Source organism: Phacochoerus africanus, chromosome 4, assembly GCF_016906955.1.
Source record: "Phacochoerus africanus isolate WHEZ1 chromosome 4, ROS_Pafr_v1, whole genome shotgun sequence".
Classification (NCBI taxonomy): Eukaryota; Metazoa; Chordata; class Mammalia; order Artiodactyla; family Suidae; genus Phacochoerus; species Phacochoerus africanus.
The window spans coordinates 127,184,704-127,192,597 of record NC_062547.1 but is presented as its reverse complement, the minus strand read 5'-3'; the positions used below and the strand labels follow the sequence as shown (position 1 = coordinate 127,192,597).

At 36.7% G+C, this 7,894-nt stretch overlaps 1 long non-coding RNA gene across 1 annotated transcript; it reads right to left on the bottom strand.

Annotated features, from left to right (window-relative positions):
• Window positions 1–1,027: 1,027 nt before the first annotated feature.
• Window positions 1,028–3,698, bottom strand: LOC125124360 (uncharacterized). Its single transcript, XR_007134288.1, has 3 exons — window positions 3,547–3,698; window positions 2,639–2,727; window positions 1,028–1,962 (listed from the first exon to the last, which is right to left on the bottom strand). It is a non-coding gene; the product is annotated as an uncharacterized LOC125124360 (long non-coding RNA).
• Window positions 3,699–7,894: the final 4,196 nt, after the last annotated feature.

Genomic DNA, 7,894 nt, shown 5'->3' with positions numbered 1-7,894 from the left:
TAACATTTTATAGAATTACATGATGAAAACTGAATAAATTGGTAACTACATTTTAGATTTCATCTCAACCTTATAAAAGTGTTAGTTTTCATCCATATTAATCTATAGTTGAGTGTAAGCCAACCAAAATCCCACCAGGATATTTTATAGGACTTGATAAATTGATCCTAAAGTTCATAGAGAAAAAGAAAAAAAAATGAAAAGAGATTTGCCCTACAAGATACTGTAATTATGACAATATTACAGTAATTAAAACAGCATGAAATTGGCTCAGGAATGAAAAAGTAAAATAATAAAATAGAGTCTAGAAACAGAGCTAGTATTAATGGTACATAACAAAGGTAGCATTTAAAATGTCAGAAAAAGTCAATAGAGATTTAGCTATCCACTTGAAAAATAATTAAGTTAAATTTCTATTTCACATTAGCCACAAAAATAAATTACAAATGATCATTTAACATAATGATATATATTATAAATAATTCACATATATGAAGATATAATGAATTCACATGTATATCAATTTATATATAAATATTATCTAAGTATATCACATAAAATATATGGTTATAGTTTATATAACCATAGTTATAATGAATATAATATGTATTATAAGTAATATAATATTTGAAAACACAAAATATTTTAATATTCTTGTAGAAAATTTTTTTCTAAGATCTAAAAAATCTAGAAAATTTAAAGATAGCTTTGACTACTTAATTTTTTTAACTTTGTGTAATAAATGATAGAAACATGAGTTAAAAAACAAGGAAGAGAATGAGAAAAATGTTTTCGACTTCTAATATAGGAAAAAACTTCTACGAATTATTGAGGAATAAGAACACAATACAAGTGTGCAAAATTATAAACAGGCAATTCAAATGGGAAAAAGTTCAAATTGCCAATAAACACAAAAAAATGACTTAACCTTATTGGTTATTTAAGAAAGACAAATTAAAATAACAATTATATTCCATTTTCACCCATTAGTTCTGATAGGAATTGGAAGAATTACTAATATCCACAGTTGGCAAGGGGGTGAAAAATGGGCATATCATAGACCCTTAGTGAAGATATAAATTGGTACTGTCTAAAGATATGTTTGGTAGTGTCTACCAACATTTTAAAATGCATATGCACTTTGACCTAAGGAGTGTCCTTCTAGGAATCAATAATACTGATAGTCTAACATGCACACAGTAATGAGGCAGTATTAATGCAGTCAAGGGCACCCAAGGCCCTACTGTATGAAAACTTTTAGGTTCAAAGGCTACTTCCAAGCTGTGGGATTCTGGGCAGGATGCAACATCTCTGAACCTTGATTTTCTCATCTGTAGAATAGAGATAATAATAGGGCTAGTTTAGAGGTTAACTAGAAAGAAAGAATCAGATAATTCATGTGGAGAGCTTAATGCATGGCATGCCATTGCATAAACTTTCGATGAAAAAAACCTTTCTTCATTATCTGCTGTATTTCCCAGAACTTAAAACAGTGCCCATCATATCACAGGAGCTTCAAAAATACCTGGTGAATGAATTTCCTATTATTATTTCTCCAGCAGGCCTCATTTCCTCTGGAAAATCTCTGCGATGGACCCTGTCCTCTCTCTGATGTGTCTCTCAGGCCCCCCCATCAAGAATGAAGGACCTATAACTCCAGCCATTGGGAGTGCAGCCAGCAGATAGCCCTCCACTGAAGACCCCTGCATGAACTGCCTTAACTGCCTTAAATGAAGAAAGCCACCTGGAGACATTACCATCCCAGGGCAGTCCACATCAACAGACTTAGTGATGTGGGGATTTAAAACCTAGTCGGATTTGTTTCTGCTGAGCCACAACAGGAACTCCTTGTGCGTGATTTAATCTTTCTTCTAATTCCTGATTCTGGAGATTATTCCAGATGTCTCCTGGGATCCTGGAATTCCCACAGGGAGCGGATAAGTTGGTGCCAATAGGCATGGCCTGGAAGATGTGGAGAAGACAAAGATACCAAATGATCTCCAAAGAACCATGTCCAAATGTATGTATGTTTACCATTATGTTTCTCTTTGTAAATTTCCTGAAGCTGCTCCCTATACTGGATAATATTACAATATATTCAAAGTTGAGTTATGTGTGCACAGCCTGAAGTGAATAGAGTAGGTCCTGATAGGACTTTAAATTTTGGAACGCAGAGAGATCCAATATAAGTCAGAGTCTTGCTATATATTACCTGCTGACACTGCAGGGAATTGAGAGATCGACTACATTTAAAATTTCCCTGTTCTCTTGAATTCAGATTTAGAGTCTAATTTTCTTCTCTACAAACTGCAAAGCTATTTGGATTTGAAAATTTGGATTAGAGGGTGGGGAGGAGGACAAGTATATTTAGAAAAAAATAAGTGGATGTTGGGGGAGGTTTGGGAATCTGACATCTGAAAGTTATAAATTTTAAAAGCTCTTCTTAACTTCCAGCTAAAATTAATCATCTTTATTTAATGCTCCTATTAAAAATGAATGTGATGGAATTGCAAACATGTTAAGATTAACAGATACCTAGGAGACCAAAAAAAGTCATAATTTTCTGGTTTACAATGAAATACAGATGCCTCAAATTCTTCTTTCTCTTAAAAAAGAAAAAATATCACTTGACACTTACCATTTATTCATTATCCATCTGTCATCACTTCACTATTTCTCAAATAACCAGAATTTCTTGTGTATTTTACATTCTTTCCTTGAAGGTCACTGCCAGTGCAGATGATAAGTTAATACACTCATAAAATCATAAAAAAAAAAACAGATAGCATCTAACATACTATTTAATCACCAAGGCCCAATTCTGCTTCGGATCCTTTAGACCCAATGTCCACTCAGAGAAATGCTGATTCATTTTAATAAGATTCAGTGCCCAATCAGGCTGGAAAGACAGAGGAATCATACCAAAACGTGCCATTATTAATTAACAAACTGGAAAAACTCATGTCAAATACATAGGCTGAAAGGACATGTTTTAGATGAATTCAGTTTTATAGAAGAATATTCAAATTATTTAATTACGGTTAGAGTCTTAGTTTAAGATTGAAGATTGTTTCAAGTGTCTTTTTCTCGAGAAAATTCAAAACAACTGAGATATTCAAGCTCTCCATCCATTGGGAAGATAATGAAGCCAATAATCAGATCCATAAATAATACAGCCCAGAAAACTTTCGTGAAAACGTCTTCCTCCCTCCCTTCCTACAGAACCCTCAACTTAAATCTAAAGGAGTGACTTCCATCACATCACAAGAAATGAATTCTAAACGCAAAAGAGTATTTTTTGAACAATGGCTGTCCCCTTCTATTTACATAATTCATTCTGGAAGCATGATGTAGGAAAGAATGAGTAAGGGCTTTGGCATCAGAAAAACATATTTCTCTGCTTTTCACCTTCCTGTTCTTTAGCCAATTATTTAGTTTTGGTGAGCCTCAGTTTCCTTATCTGTAAAAGGGGGACAATAACACTTCACTTCCAACATTTGAGAATTAAACGAGAAGTCTACATGGTAAAGCACTTAGCACACTGACCTTGTATAGGAGGTTGCTCAGGCCAACTTTTTCCCGTTGTTTTCTTGTTGTGTTATTGTGTCTTTCCACAAGGTGGCATCCTTTCTTCATAGCGAGGGATCCAGCAGAGTCTGCCATATTGGGAAGGTTTCATAGATAGGAAGCAGCATCTCGGATTACTACAAAAATGAATGATGACTCTGAATTACCAGAGAGATGAACAAAATCATTCATGTAGTGAGGACTCAAGTCTCTGAGACCAAATGAACATGTATCTCTTCTAACCAACAGTTAATCAAGTAAATTCTCAAGGTACATTGAAAGAAAAAAAATTGCTATCAAGCAAATATAATTTTGATCAAATGAACTAAACGTCTATGATTTTTACCTTATGACTTAAGTAGAAATAGCACTGGGCTCCTTAATGTTCTATTTTGCAGATTTTTTCCAAGTGTTCCTTCCTTACAAAATATAAGCATGACAGTTAAAATATTGAAACTCTTCATATATTAGGAAAATAATAAATACCCCCAGCAAATTTATAAATAATATAACCCAGAGAACATTTCTGTAAATTTCTCCCTCTCCTTATTCCCACTGAACCATCAACTCACTCCCCTGAGGCATTTGAAAGAATGACCAGAGTATTAAAAATGAAAGTGTAGCAAGGTAAGCGAAAACGAGAAAGCCGATTCCTCTGGAAAAAGGTGTCAGCACTTATCGAAATATGTATCCCATTGCATGCGCACAAAGGCAAGCTTTTACAGGGTTCTTGGCTTTATGAATACTGAAAGAACACAGAGAAAGCACATCTGACCACCCACAACTCCCTCATGAAAAAGAGTCTGGCATGGAAAAGATGAGTCGCTGCTAAAGAGCAAATAAGACCTTTTTGGGCCCAACATCCAAAGTCTATGTGACCTGGGGGCCCCCAGTATGCCACTTAAAATGATGTGCTTCCTGCCTAGGAAATGATATGGATGGCAGGCCCTGACCGAGTGTAACAGTAGTATAATGGCAGGTTCTGAAGGCTGCTTTATTGGGTAATTGTTTGGGAATAGGTCTCTATCCCAGCTACATAATTTCTCACAGGGATGCTATGTCATCTGAGGGCTTCAAGCTCTATTCACCTGGAAAATGTAATCTACAAGGAGGAAGAAAAGTGTACAACAGCATGACCATGATGTCTCTACAAGGCAAAAATGCCTGCAGTAAAGAATAGCACACTGATTTAAGTGCTGCTGTCAACATTTGCTTCCTGTAGGCCCCAAGGACCAATACACTCTTGCAGGGAAGCAAATTTGGGTCTTATAGACAGACAAAGCTCCTAGAACTGATTATTCAGTCAAGTCCCCAGGAACTCTTAACACATTTCATATTTTTTCAATTTGAAAGAATGGTACTACTTATTAGAAACCTCCTTTCTCCCAGAAATAAAATCCATCAACAAAAATATGACATCAGTTTTTTTAAAAAAATAAGGGGGGGGGGAGAATTACACATTTTTTATTTACTGTTTCCTTTTCAGCATTCTAAACACAGATCTATGTCTAAAATACAGCAGCCCATCTAAAGAGAAAAATTATTGCTCAGCCAGCCTATTCTGGCTAATCTCATGAATGACTCAGTAAATGGCTGCTGAGTCGAGGTCTCAAACTCTACCAGTTCTGATAAATGCTTCTCAACAGAGTTCATCCCTGGACATTTTGTTTTTAGAAACATGATCAAAGACAAATGCAGTAAGAGAGATGGACATCAAAATTCAAGTGGTCCACGGAGTGCCCATGGTGGCCTAGTGGTTGCAAACCTAACGAGGATCCATGAGGACACGGGTTCCATCCCTGGCCTTGCTCAGTGGGTTAAAGGATCTGGCATTGCTGTGAGCTGCAGTGCAACTCACAGACACAGCTCAGATCCCGTGTTGCTATGGCTGTGATGGAGGCTGCCAGCCACAGCTCCAATTCAACCCCTAGCCTGGGAACTTCCATATGCCGTGGATGTGGCCCTAAAAAGATCAAAAAAAAAAAAATTTTTTTTTTTCAAGTTGTCCAGATGGGTTTTATCTCTGGTTACAAGTAATGATATATCGGTTTACATTTTTCACCATGTCATATGATATTACCACTTATAATTTAACACTTGTTTTGATGTTATAAATTCTCTTGACACTCTTAGACAATGACTCAGACCACCTCAGATCTAGAAGGAACCTGAAATAAATTGTTACTCTTTAAAAGTGACATATAGACCTAACTCCAGTAATTCCTACAGAAATTCCAAACTTTGAAGCAGATAAATAAAAATGAAAAACTGCACATATAAACAAAAGTGAAAGGAAGCTGATTAATCATAGAACACTAGCCTGGGCCATGAGAAAGTTGGTGTAGCCAGCTGATTAAGTAGATTGAGACAAGCTTCTATTCTCTGTCATGTCACTTCACACACCCTGCTCCCTATAAGTTCCAGGCACTGTCCTAGGCCCACAGCTACCAAGGTGAATAACACCAACTCCTTACTCTCAAAGACCTCTCCATCACTAACAGAAGATATAAAAGACACACATTTACAAAACTCATAATAAAGGTGAGTAGTTAAGAGATGGGGAGAATCAGGAAACCTGACTCTTGGAATGAGGTGAAAAGCTAAGGATATCTCAAGCACAGAGGAACTTGCACTTCATGTGTCATTCAGTAAGTGAAGATTCCAGCTTCAGAAAATTGTTAAGGGGATCCAATGATGTCATTTGTTTCAACAGATAGATTGGTCATTCATGACTAACTTAAAACTTTTGAACATTACAACATGATCAAAATGCCTCAAAACAGGATAATCCATTCCAATCCATGCTTTTCCTACTGGTGACCCCTCAAACAAGTGCCTCACCATGTTTGTCCATGGCACACTGAGATGCCTCCTTTCATGGCACCATGTAATGAAAGATGTATGTGTACATGCACCCAGGGAAATGGAGAGATTCCATTAGCCAACTCAATATGCCAGTGAGACTATGATACTGCAGGAATTAGACTTCTCAGGAGATGCTGATTTCTCAGACATCACAATAGTAATATAACAGGGTTGAGATGTTCAATGAAAGCAACTCTATCCAATTGAAGTTATTGTTTAAGGTATTGACACCAAAATTCTCTTTTTGCTTTTCCTCAATGAATGGCATTATCTGAACCATCAGTGCTTTTCTGCTTTCCCTATGATTTTACACTAGTCAAGGAAGCCATTATCAAATCATGAGCAGTAGAGTATAAACTCAAAAACCCTTCAATTCTAGACCTGAATGAAGTCCTGAAGGGCAATGTCTATGACAATTGCCTATGGGATTGTGGTTGCTGCCAGGGAACCTGTTCATCACACTACACATTCCTCCCCACCTGCCAATCACTGCTTAAGATATCCCCTGTAATAACATGAGTGATTATATTCCTTAGAAAAAGAAACAGGTGGTAGGGGTAAAACTCATACTCCCAACCAAATTTCATCCTTTCTTCCTCCTCTCCCATTCACACTTGAATTCTATCCCATAATATTTATATTTGACTTTTTATTTATTTTTTTCTTTTTCAGCCACACCCACGGCACATGGAAGTTCCTGGGCTAGGGATTGAATCTGAGCCGGAGCTGTGACCTACAGCTGTGTCAGGCTGGGGATCGAATAGACAAGCCACATCATTAACCTACTACACCGCAATAGAAACTCCATAATATCTATATTTAAAGGTCTATGTAATGGTTCCTTTGGTATCTATTACTGAAATGGAATAGTTTTTCATTTTCACTAGAAAAGATGGGATTCATGTGGTTCATTCTCAAACGAGGTACTATAAAGTATCTGTGACTCTTTAGAGACCCTTTAGAGCTGCCTCTCAGAAAGAGGAAAATACTAAATACCCTTAAATACCCTAAAGTGCTTTTGTTGAGAAATCATGCTTATGCTCAACACCAGAAATGCCATTAGAATTTTCATTACCTTACCAATAAATTTAAATAGCTACTATGTGCCAGGCACTGTCCTAGATATTTAGGATCCATCAGTGAACAAAGAAGATCAAGACCTTTGCCATTATTGATCTAACATTCTAGCAGAGTGACAACGCCAGGTCCCTAACCCACCGAGCAAGGCCAGGGATGGAACCCGCAACCCCATGGTTCCCAGTCGGACTCGTCAACCACTGTGCCATGAAGTATAAGATTAAAGTGGCATGACAAAGAGAAGGATGAACCAATCAGTAGCATTGGGACCACTGTCATCCATTTGGAATAAAACAAAATCAAATCTCTACCTTATACTAGACATGAAAATCGATAATAAGAAGAAATTTTTAGAATAAAATATGGAAGAGTTTCTGCAGGAATT